The sequence below is a fragment of the Pristis pectinata genome, chromosome 11 (genome assembly GCF_009764475.1).
Source record: "Pristis pectinata isolate sPriPec2 chromosome 11, sPriPec2.1.pri, whole genome shotgun sequence".
Lineage (NCBI taxonomy): Eukaryota > Metazoa > Chordata > Chondrichthyes > Rhinopristiformes > Pristidae > Pristis > Pristis pectinata.
Window position 1 is genome coordinate 47402851 of NC_067415.1, and position 12628 is coordinate 47415478.

A 12628-nucleotide genomic window follows, 5' to 3' on the forward strand; every position below is an offset into this window, starting at 1 on the left:
TAATAAACCAATTTACCAATACCAATACCAATCAGGGGCAATATCATAGCTGCACTCAGAGGGGACATAATGGAGGGCTCATCCACTGAATCTATATGGGTAGAGCTCAAAAACAAGAAAGGTGCAATCACTCTAATGGGATTATACTATCCACCCCCCAATAGCCAACAGGACATTAAAGAACAGATTGGCAGGTAGATTAGGAAAGGTGGAAAAACAACAGGGCTCTGGCAGTGGGTGACGTCAACTTCCTGAATATAGACTGGGGCCTCCTTAGTGCAAGAGAGTTAGAAGGGGTAAAATTTGTTAGGTGCATCCAAGAGAAATTACTAAGACATGATGTGGATAGTCCAACTAGAGGAGGGGTCATACTGGACCTGCTATTGGGAAATGACCGTGGCCAGGTGACTGACCTTTCACTGGGGGAACATTGAGGAAACAGTGATCACCAGCTCATTAAGTTTTAAGATAGCTATGAACATGGATAAGTATGGATCATTGCAGGAAAGTATGAAATTGGGGGAGGGCAAATTACAAGAGTATTAGGCAGGAGCTAGGGAGAGTTAATTGGGAACAGCTGTGTTTGGGCAAGTCTACATCAGACATGTGGAGGGTGTTTAAAGACCAACTGCACAGAGTACAGGACAGGTATGTTCCAGTAAGAAGGAAGGACAAGGATGGCAAAGTAAGGCAACCTTGGATGATGAGAGAGCTGGTGAATTTAGTCAAGAAGAAAAAGGAAGCATTTGTAAGGTTTAGGAAATTAAAATTGCACAGGGCCCTTTAGGAATATAAAGAAGCCAGAAAAGAACTCAAGAAGGGGATTATGAGAGCCAGGAGGGGCCATGAAAAGTCCTTGGCAAGTTGGATTAAGGAGAATCCCAAGGCTTTCTATACACACATAAAGAGCAAGAAGAAAACTAGTGAGAGGGTAGGACCACTCAAGGATTGAGGAAACATATGCTTGGAGGCAGAGGATGTGGACGAGATCCTAAGTGAGTGCTTTGCATCGGTATTCACCAAGGAGAAGGACATGGAGGCTAGTGGGAAAAGTGTGGGGCATGCTAATATGCTAGGGCATTTTGTGATAAAGAGGTGGTGTTGGGCCTCTTGAAGAACTTTAAGGTGGATAAGTCGTCAGGGTCTGATGGGATATACCCCAGGTTACTGAAAGAGGCAAAAGGTGATATTGCTGGGGTCTTGACCAAGTTCTTTGTGCAGGGATCAATACTGGGACCTCTGCTGTTTGTGATAATATATACTGTATGACTTGGATGAAATTGTGAATGGATGGGTTAGTAAGTTTGCAGATGACACAAAGATTGGTGGCATTGTGGATAGTGTAGAAGATTGCCAAAGGATACAGCAAGATATAGATTAGTTGCATATGTGGGTAGAGAAATAGCAGATGGAGTTTAATCCAGGCAAGCATGAGGTGTTGCATTTTGGGAGACCAAATGTAGAGGGAGAGCACAGAGTTAATGGCAGGACCATTAACAGCGTTGATGTACAGAGGAATCCCGACGTACAAGTCTATAGCTCCCTGAAAGTGGCTGCACAAGTTGATAGGTGGTAAAGGAGTAAAGGGGGCATATGGCATGCTAGCCTTTATTAGTCAAGGCATTAAGTTCAAGAGTCAGGAAGTTATGTTGCAGCTTTATTAAAACTCTGGTTAGGCTGCATCTAGAATGTTGCATTCAGTTCTGGTTGCCTGATTATAAGAAGGATGTCAAGGTTTTGGAAAGAGTGCAGAAGATGTTTACCAGGATGCTGCCTGGATTAGAGGTCATGATTTGTAAGGAGAGGTTGGACAAACTTGGGTTGTTTTCTCTGGAGTGGTGGCGACTGAGAGGAGACCTGATGGAAGTTTATAAAATTATGAAAGGCATAGGTATCTTTTTCCTAGGTTCGAAATGTCTGATACCAGAGGGCATGCATTTAAGGTGAGATAGGGAAAGTTCAAAGAGATGTGTGGGGCAAGTTTTCTTTTACACAGAGTGGTGGGTGCCTGGAATGCACTGTCAGGGATGGTGGTGGAAGCAGATACAATAGAGGTGCTTAAGAGGCTCTTAGATAGGCACATGAAGATGCAGAGAATGGAGGGATATGGACCATGTGCAGATGGAAGGGATTAGTTTAATTAGGCATAATTAGCTCAATTAATTTGGCACAACATCAGGGCATGTTTCTGTCCTGTACTGTTCCATGTTCTAAAACACAAGCATCAATAACATATCCTAGCAAATGTAGAAGTGCCAGGTGAAAGTTAAGTAATGTAACTCCTTTCGTTTCTTTTAAAAGAAGTGTTTACAAGTGGAATTAGAGGTAATCTTTTGCAGTGAAATTAACAGTGACTTTTACACATGATGCCATTATATTTAGTTAATGGGTTGGCAGTACTACGGACTGCTTTTTTGTTCCAGTAGCTAGTTTATGCTCCAGTAGCTAGTTTATGTTGCAGTAGCTAGCCCAAGTACTAATCAATTAATCCAAGTACTTCGTTCAGGGATAGCATTTAGGTTTCTATCTTCTCACCCATGCACCAAACAGATTGGAAGGTGAGAATACTTAAAGCATTGTAGCACATAAATCCATAAGGACATAGCTTGATAGACTTAAATTGTGCTGTAAGTATTTCCTATGGGGCAGAAAAAGATGACATCAGTTAATTCTGGCTTTGACACTGCTATTGTTTTTTTTTACATTAAAGAAAAGTGATAAGAAAATTAAATATAGATGTAATCAATTAAACTGTACCAAATTCAAAAGGGAGCAAAACACATTCTTCATTATTGGAATTTTTTTCTCATTTTTTTAAAATATCATGTATACCTTCAATTAATTGTAATTATGGTGTAGAATAACTTTAAGTGAATAAGCAATAGAAAAAGCCAGCTCAACCTGGACCAGCCCCACTGCCCAGATTCACCATCGACGGTCCTTGTTCACTTGCGCTTTTTTTTTCCCAGATGCAAAACCACTGCAACTGACATCCAGGCATCCAGTGAGGTGAAGTGGGCTCCATACCCACTTAGGTTTCCAACAAAATAGCCCCAAATCCAGAATGTCCAACTCGCCATTGACAACTCACCAGCCGTCAAAGTTCTTCCAACAATTTTTAAATGGCTTTTAAAGTCGGAGATATTTAAAAACTACTCAAATAGATTTTAAAAAATCAAAAAATATATCCTTTTGCAAACAAAATAGTTAAAAACATCAAAATAAGGAAAAATAAGTCAAGCACTTTTTTTTTCCCCACCGATCCTTTAAGCCCATTCAAGTAAATAGAGTCATTATTTGTACACCAAACCTCCATAGTTTAAAATAGAGGGCCAGATGTGAACTACATCTTGATCCTCTCTTCAGCACATCACATTGTTCTTTCACTGGACTCAGCAGCAAAGTGGATAGCTTGTGTACCAGAATCTGTCTTCCAATGTATTAAGTATTAAAATACTTGGGGAGAAAGGACTGTGAGGCAAAATATACCCTAAAAGATATAACTCTTAATGTGAGGAGATTCAGAGATTTAAAATTGTCAGCAAGTGAATTTTTAAAGATTCAGTTCAGATCAAAGAGCAATTTTAAAAGCAAACAAAATAATGCATATATGAAAAATGATACTGTGTATAATTTTGAATTTGTACAAGACAAAGGTTAAAGCAGAGGTGAAATACAAAATGGACCACCACATGCTCTACTATAAGAAGCGCGTTAGAGCAACGATTCACTGGAACTATACAAAGTTTCACATCATTTGAAAAAGAACTAGATAAGACATTAAAGAGCCCGGTATATAGGGATGCAGGGAACCAGCAGGGAAATTGGGTTAGAGAGGAAATTAATCCCTTTTGCCTGCACTATAAGTTCTAAAATAGGTTAGGGTGGTGTACAGTGTTAAGTTACACAAGCTGCATAAACGGTTGCCCTGAATTTGCAATGTGAAATGGATAACCAAGTTAAACAGGGATCCTGCCACTTCTAAGGTGTGGATGACTTACTATTCTTTTATATTATTGGCAGTGGTGGTATCAGAAAGACTTTTTCCACAAAATTAATTGCCTGTCTTTAAACAATCATCTGTCTCTCTCTTTTCCTTATACCACATATCTCTGATGTTGCATGAACTGTTTCCAAGGCTATAATATTTTCTTTCTGTCTCAGTAACCAAAACTGACAGAGGCCTCAAAGTGGTTTGACCAAAATCCTGCACATTTTGAAATTTTCTTGCCCAAAGTGCAGTCTGCCTCAGATTCTACTTGCACTGTCTATTGGTGCACTGCGGTTGTTGAACTCTTTGAATGATATCTGTTAATTATCCTGGATCTCCTTCAAAGTCTTAATTATCTGTTTCAATACCACTCATGCATCACTTAGTAACAAATAGGCTTTCCAATCCAAATAAACTGACCAATTTACACTGAGATAAAATGAAAATCAGTGAAGTAGACTGGAAATATTGACACCTTGGGCATTGAGCACAAGATTCCGTATCCCAGTATAAATCTAACAGAAACTTGCCACTACCTTCTACGATTCAATCAATTTTTATCCTTTGTTAATCAATTTCAGGGTTATTTTTGTTTGATTTCTGCTTGTAACAATAGTTAGCACTCCCTGCAAACTTATACAATATTCTGAAAAACCTTCTTCATATCATTGATCAGCACTGTGAACAAAAGCAGAAAGGAACAGAAAAAGAAACTGCTGACCACTTTCAATGACTATGAAAAAAACACTTTTCTATCTTTTGTTCCTCACTTGAACCAGATTGCAATCCAATTTGGTTTCCACCACCAATTCATTTCCTTTTAATCTTCTCCAATAGCACCCTGTATGTTATATGCACATCCCTTCCATTCGGTTCCCTCATCTACTAAATCTCAAAGAACTAATAGGTTGTCAGCTTTCTTTGTATCTCAATCGATTATCAGCTCACTCTGTTCTGTACTGTGCTCTGCACTCAAACTGGTACCCTCCCTTCACTAATGGCTTCACAGTCCAACAGAGGATATTGCAACAAACAGATGAAGCTGATAATTGTTTTGCTTTCATTGCCAAAAAAGTGGAGATGGCTTGGTTAGCTTTCCCTAAGAAATCATAACTGACTTCAACTCATAGATAACTTTCGGAACTTATCCAGAGAACTCAGAGCAGACACTACTTTCTGCATAACACTTCTATTTGGAAAATAACTCCAGTAATCACATGCATGCTGGTTGGCAATCAAGGCAACATCAACCTGGTACTATCATGTAACAATGCATATGAGTCTCCAAGTATTACAGTGAGTTCCAAGCAGTTAAAACAAATAAGCTTTTTGACACAGTTGTATATTGAGCAGATCATATTGCAGATATAATTAGGGGCAGATATGTTATTTTATCTCATACTCATAACAGTAAAGGAGGCCATTAAGTTCCTATCATGGACGTTCTCTCTGTTGTCTTCATTCCTCCCTCTTTCCACAACTTAACACACCTGTTTTTTCACTTTACCAGTTCCGATGAAGGGTCCTTTACCCAGAGCATCAACTCTGTCCCTCTCTCCATTGATGCTGCTTGGCCTGCTCAGTGCTTCCAGAATCTTCTGCCCTGGTTTTGGATTTCCACCATCTGAAGCTTTTTGCTCCCATTAATTAAAACCTATGGATAGATCACCAGTACGGAGCACACCAAGAGGTTATTGTCACCTATAAACCATACTGGTGAGCTAATCTCCCATCCAGAGTGAGACCCAGCCAGTTCAAATAGCTCAGCCTATTTTAATCTCATCAGATGACTTTCCTTAACAGGACATTTCCGGCCTGGAGACCCCCAGTGACAGCAGGTAAATGCACTGCCCGACTGCTGGGTTGTTCCACAAGAAACCCCGAAAAGGAGGAGGTGACTAGTTTATGACAGGGACAGTTATTATAGCTCCTGAACCTTCGCTAATTCTTTCAAATCCTTGGCCTTAGTTTTCTTCTCCTAATGTTCATTAATTCCAAAATAATTAAGAGAAAGGGAGTATCTTCCTTATCAAACTTGGTTTCTTCAAGTCAGCTAAGGTGAGAATGGTGTCGTTAGAGCATGTATAGTTAATATAGGATCCACTGATACAAGTAGGAACCAGCCTTCTAACTACTTCTCTTGACTGTCCATATTATATCATAAAACCACAGTCTTTTATTCGTACTGACAAGCAGTGGCTTTGAAATCACAAAGTGCAGCTGTGCAAACAAATTCCCCCTTTCTCTATTAGGACAGTGGCTGCCATGTTTACACAGACTGCAGCCACTTGGCACAAGAGTGCCTGAAAACTAACCGTGGTATTTATACAGATAATGAGTGGTTCCTCAACATGTACATATATATAGACACAACTGTTTCATATTGGGACAAAACAAATGTGACATGATTGGTGCATCCTGGGCCATGTTGAGACAGATGAGACAAAGGACAGTTGATGTATTCCCATTGAAACTCCCAAGCCAAAATGCACTGATTCATGGAGGGAACAATAGATGTAGGGATTGCAAATAGGTGTAAAATGTACTAGATGGCTGAAGACAGACATCCCAGGAATCAGATAAGATAAATATCGATCAAGCATTAAGGCCATTAGGCATTTTAGATTTAAGTTATTTGGCAACATTGAAATATGAATACCAAGAGGGCCCTGTGAATCAGTCTTATCCTTCAACCACGGAAGGTCCCAAATAGTTTCTTGGCCACTTAGTCTCACCAAAAATAGCCATGACCACATCTGATGGGCCATCAATTACCTGTCTAGTGTTATCATTGTATAAAATTCAAATGTTTTTTTGATTTTCAAGGAGATTCTTCCACTTGATCTCCCTTGCATACATGCTCGTACTGAGATTGAAGATTAAAGCTTGTTACATCTACAGCTCCAGTCTCTCAGAGGCTCAACCACCACAAAAGCATCAACTGTGGCTCAGTTGGCAGTACTATCACCTCCATGCTAGAGTTTCAGGTCCCACTCCAGTGACTTGAGCTCAAAAACTTATGCACCGTTGAGGGGATACTACACCACTGGAGGTACTGTTTTTTGGATGGAATGCTAAAATGACACTCTATTTGCTCTCTCGGGTGCACAAAAAAATCCCATAGCCCTGTTTCAAAGGAAAACAGGAAAATTCTCCCCATAGTTCTGGCTAATACTTATCCTTCAATCAACATCAGTTAAAAAGATTATCTGCTCAATAGCATGTTGCTGTTTGTGGGAACTTGCAGTGCACACATTGGCAGTAATACTTTCTACATTACATCACTGACTACAATTCAAATACTCCATTGGCTGAAAATTGTTTTGGGATGTCCTGAAAGATAGGTGAAAGATACAGTATTAATGCAAGCATTTCTTCATCAACTTCAGGTCCAGCTACAATTTCTGAAGGACAGGCAAAAAAGAAAAGGAGGTGGGGTAGCTTCAGTCATTAAAGAGATGAGGTCACTACAGCAGTGAGGAACAACATTGGCTCAGAAGCTCAAGATGTATAACCAGTTTTGTTGGAGGTAAGAAATGGAAAGGGGAAGAATTCACTGGCAAGAGCAGTATATAGACTCCCTATTAGTAGTTATACTGCAGGACAGAGTAGAAGCCAAAAGTTAATAGGGGTTTGTAGGAAAGTTACTGCAATAATCATGGGTGATTTCAATCAGCACTTGGTTGGATAAATCAAGTTGGCAAGGTGAGCCTTGAGGACAAGTTCATTGTCTTTGGGATGGTTTCTCAGAGCAATAGGCTGAGATCTGTTATTATGTAATGAGACAGAATTTATTCATGACCTCATGGTAAAGGATCCCCCAGGAAAGAGTGTTCATAGGATGGTAGAATTTCAAATTGAGCTCAAGTGTGAGAAACTTGTGTCCTGCATTTCAATAAAGGCAATTGCAATAGTATGAATAAACAACAAACTACTGGAGGAACTCAGCAGGTCAGGCAACATCTGCGGAGGCAGAAAGATGGTCAAGGTCCGGATGCTGCCTCACCCACTTAGTTCCTCCAGTAGTTTGTTTTGTTTGGCTTCAGATTACAGTGTCTGCTGTATCTTGTGTCTACATTGGTGAAAGGACAGGGTTAGCCAAAGTGGATTTGGAAAACAGAGTAAAGGGTATGTTGATAGATCAGCACAGGGATACATTTAAGAAGATATTTCATAAATCTCAGCAAAGGTATATTCCAGTGAGAAAACAAGGGTCAGTGAGAAGGATGTACCACCTGTAACTAGCAAAGACACAAAGGATAAAATTAAATCAAAAGAAAAGTCATGCAAGATTATGATTTGAGATATGGCTGATAAATGAGAAATTTTTAAAAATCAGTGAAGTTTGACAAAAGAAAATACAAAGAAGGAGGAGATAGAGTATGGGAGTAAATTAGCAAATAGTATAGTGCTTCCACTGATATTTAAAAAGGAAAGGATAGCTGAAGCAAACATTGATCTGAGATTGGGGAATTGATAATGGGAAATAGAGAAATAGCAGAGATTCCAACTAATTAGTTTCGACTGGTCTTCAGTTAAAATATCCCAATAACAATGGACATTCAAATGGCTATTGAGAAGGAGGAACTTAAAACAATCTCTATCACTAGAATAAAAGTACTAAGCTAATGGGGCTAAAGACCAATCACAAGGACCAGATAGTCTGAATCCTAGATTCTTAAAGGAAGTGGCTGTAGAGATGTTGGATGCGTTGGTTATAATCTTCCAAAATTCCCTTGATTCTGGAGATGTTCAGGAGGAATGGAAAACCATAAATATAACATCAGTGTACAAGAAAGGGGAGACAGGAAGCAGGAAGATATAGGTCAGTTTGCCCAACATTTGCAGGAATCCATTATTAAAGAGATAATAGCAGAATATTTCAAAAATCATAAGACAATCAAAAAGTCAAATGGTTTTATGAAGGGTAAATCATGTTTGACCCATGATCTTTGTGGATGTAACATATAGGGTGGATAAAAGTGAACCAGCTGATGTAGTGCATTTGGACTTCCACAAGGTAGTTGATAAGGTTACTGCAACTTAAGAGTGAACAGGATTCAGGGTAGTACAGAGACACAATAGACTGCAAATACTGGAATGTGGAGCAACACACAAAGAGCTGGGGTAGCTCAGCGGGTCAGGCAGCATCTAAGGAGGGAAATGGACAGTCGATGCATTGGTTCAAGACTCTTCATCTGGACTGGAAAGAAAGTAGGAAGATGGCCAGTATAAAAAGGTGGAGGGAAGGAGTGGAGCAAGAGCCGGCAGGCGATGGGTGGACCAAGGTGAGGGGTTGATGGGCAGATGAGGGGAGGCAGGGGGAGAGTGGGAATGATGTCAGAAGCTGGGCGGTGATTGGTGGAAATGACAAAGGACTGAAGATGATGGAAACTGATAGGAGAGCATGGAATAAAGGGAGGTTGATGGGGAGGGGAAACGGGGAGGAGTGTATGGGTGATGGGCAGATGGATTGGGTGGGGCAGGAAAGAGATAGGGTGATGGGGGCAGTTGGATCAGGAGGAAGAAAAAGGAAAAATGGGGGTAACAGGACAGAGGGGGAGCGGTTAATGGAAGTTTGAGAATTTGATGTTCATGCCACCAGGTTGGAGACTGCCCACCCAGGCAGAATCTGAGACGTTGTTCCTTTTAATTTGCATTTAGCCGTGACCTGGCTGTGGACAGACATGTCAGTGTGGGAATGGGAAGCGGAATTGAAATGGCTGGACACCGGGAGATCCCGGCTGGCATGGCAGACAGAGCAAAGGTGCTCAATGAAGCAGTCCCCCAACCTGTGTCCGGTCTCACTGATATAGAGGAGGCCACAATGGAAACACTAGATGCAATAAATAACACCATTGGATTCAATATGAAGGGAAGGTTCACTAAATTTATTCCTTGGAAGAAGGGGTGGGCATATGAAGAAAAGTTGTGCAGGCTGGATCTAAACTCAAAGGAGTTCAGAAGAATGAGACATGATCTTTTTGAAACATATAAGATTCTGAGGAGGATTGACAGGGTGGATATTGAAAGGATGGAGCAGTGGGGTAAACTAGAACTAGGGGGCATAGTTTTAGAATGAGGCAGCCCCAACTTATGGTGGAGATGAGTTTGAATTTTTCTCTCAGAGGGGCGTGATTCTTTGGAATTCGCTACCCTAGAGAGCTGTGGAGGTGCAGGCATTGAATTTATCCAAGGTGGAACCAGGTAGATATTTGAACCACAAGGAAGTCAAGAAGACAGGAAAGTGGTGAGGAATCCAAGATTGGGTCAGCCATGAACTTATTGAATGGCAGAGCAAGCTTGAGGGGCTGAATGGCCTACACCTGCTCTTGTTTCTTATGTTCTTATATTCACTGATTCATCCATTGATTGCTGTCAACTATAAAGCAGCTAAATTCATCAAGCTTGTTTTATATAAGTGTTGCTAAACACTAGTTGGTTAGAGGCATATTACATAATAGTAGCCCACTTTTACTTTTCACCTGTTACACTGATCTGTTTACCGAGGGATACTTTTTGCTAAACTTAATTCTCAGGAAAACTTGGCTCGTTGTTATTCTCTTGTTTTTCATTAAATTTTTGAAGACATTGCATAACAGTTCACTTATAACATCCGTAGCCATCAGTGAACACTACTGGAAAGTCCTCTGACAGTGTATATCAGTGCATTAACTCAATCACTGCAGACAGTCAAATAGGGAGTTGTCTGCCATTATCTACCGAGACGTGAACTACTTCCCTCAGTCAAGCCTTTGAGTAGAATCATGTCAGTACTTCTGACATGTTTTCATTATTCCTCAATAAAGGATTCGCCTCCTTTCTAAGTAACACAGGATGTAGTTGAGCTCTTCTCAATCCTGCATAAACTTGCACTCCTTCCCCACCCTCTCAGAATTATGGTCAGATTCCTCTTAACCTCCCACCAAACCCAGCAGGGTCCTCATTCTCTGCCATTTCCATTATTTTGCAACTTGACGCCAAACATAGTTTCTGCTCTTCAACCCCTTTTGGCATCCCAAAGGAATTATTTTCTCCACATAATTAGTAAAAAATCTGTTGGCCTTTAAAGCTCTACGTCATATAATGAAGACCCCCCCCCCCCCCCATCCAATATACGGTCCCTATATTAGTTAAAACACTCACTGGAAATATGTGAGTCTCAGTTTGTGGTGGGTTGAATATAAGTGATCTTTGTCTATTTTTCCAGTTAGTTATGTCTTATTACACTCACTTCAGGAACATAATTAACAGGAAATCCACCCCAATACTTCTGCTGATATATCACTGAAATCTGATTGATGCAAAGTCTTATTTGGAAAATTCAGAATATATAACTGTGAAAGTTTAAGCCTAAAACACATTATCATTCCGACAGATTAGAGCAGCTGTAGTAAACTGTACATCTGCTGCTGCAGGTATGCTATTATTTCCAATCAAAAGTGGAAAATGTTAAATTTACTGTACCATCATCAGTTACGTTAATGAATATCTACACAAAATGTAAAAGAATGCAAGCATGTTAATAATAACATGATCTACACCATATACACAAAAGCTGCAGTCATTGAAACAGCTTTTGAATGTTACAAATGGATGAAGACATTTAATGTGACCAATACGATTAACCTACGTGGTCACCTTCAGAACCTCCAGAAATATTGGGCTGGATCACATTGGATCTGGCCAGTAACTCACTTCCATCTCTCATGGAATGCCTTCTGTCACACTTATCTCTTGTGGCCAGGCACAGAAGATCAGAAGGCATTCACATTGGCATTACAGCTGACTGGTACCTTTGTATGGAACTACAAACTAACCATCAGTGTTTTCTGGGGCTTCAGCACATTCCCTAAGGAAACAATGGGTGAATGTGCACACTGCTGTCCTTGTGGCTAACCACATTCTGCATCACTAGAATATCTAATGGCCCAACGAGAAAGACCACTAAATCTACATTTTCTCCAGGAGAATGTCTTGTAAAGACAGTAGGTTGCAGGAACTATGTTTTAGATATAACAATTAAAACCACCCTTAACTAAGAGAAATAAATATATCACACTACTGTGTCTTCATAAAAGGATATAGCTGGATATTGCAGTAATATTTTATTGAAATGCTGAATTAATATTTTTGTGTCTTGTTTTACATCTTATCATGTTCACAAAAGATCAGCAGGATCTACAAACTAAGTTGTTGCTCAATGTGCAAAAGAGAAAGAATATATACAAACATACATGAGCATACTTAAGTTCATTTTTCTTCATTTAAGATTGGCATTGAAGTTAAAGGATAGATTTCTGAGCACTCATCACTGGTAATGTGTCTGGTCCACTGTGAATGAAATTTGCCAAATTGCATTCTTGAGCAAAGCCTAGGGATTGAATATGTTCAGCGCAGTATCAAATAACTGGTGTAACATTTTCCAGGATATAATGCATACAGAACACACATATATACTTTCTAGTTATATAAAAATACAAATTTACAATCTTTCCAAACTGGTATAAAAAATGAGAAAATGTGAGGAACTTCACTGTGTTCCACTTCTTTAACAGAACAGATTGTCAAAAGAGAGGTCTCACAAATTCACATTTTCATCATATTAGAGATGATTATATCTCTGCTCCAATATAC

The 12628-nt window shown here is 39.8% G+C and overlaps 1 protein-coding gene across 2 annotated transcripts in view; it reads right to left on the bottom strand.

Annotated features, from left to right (window-relative positions):
* The window catches only part of slc36a4 (solute carrier family 36 member 4), a 269341-nt gene that overhangs the window by 10960 nt on the left and 245753 nt on the right, over positions 1 to 12628 (bottom strand). The window lies entirely within an intron of this gene.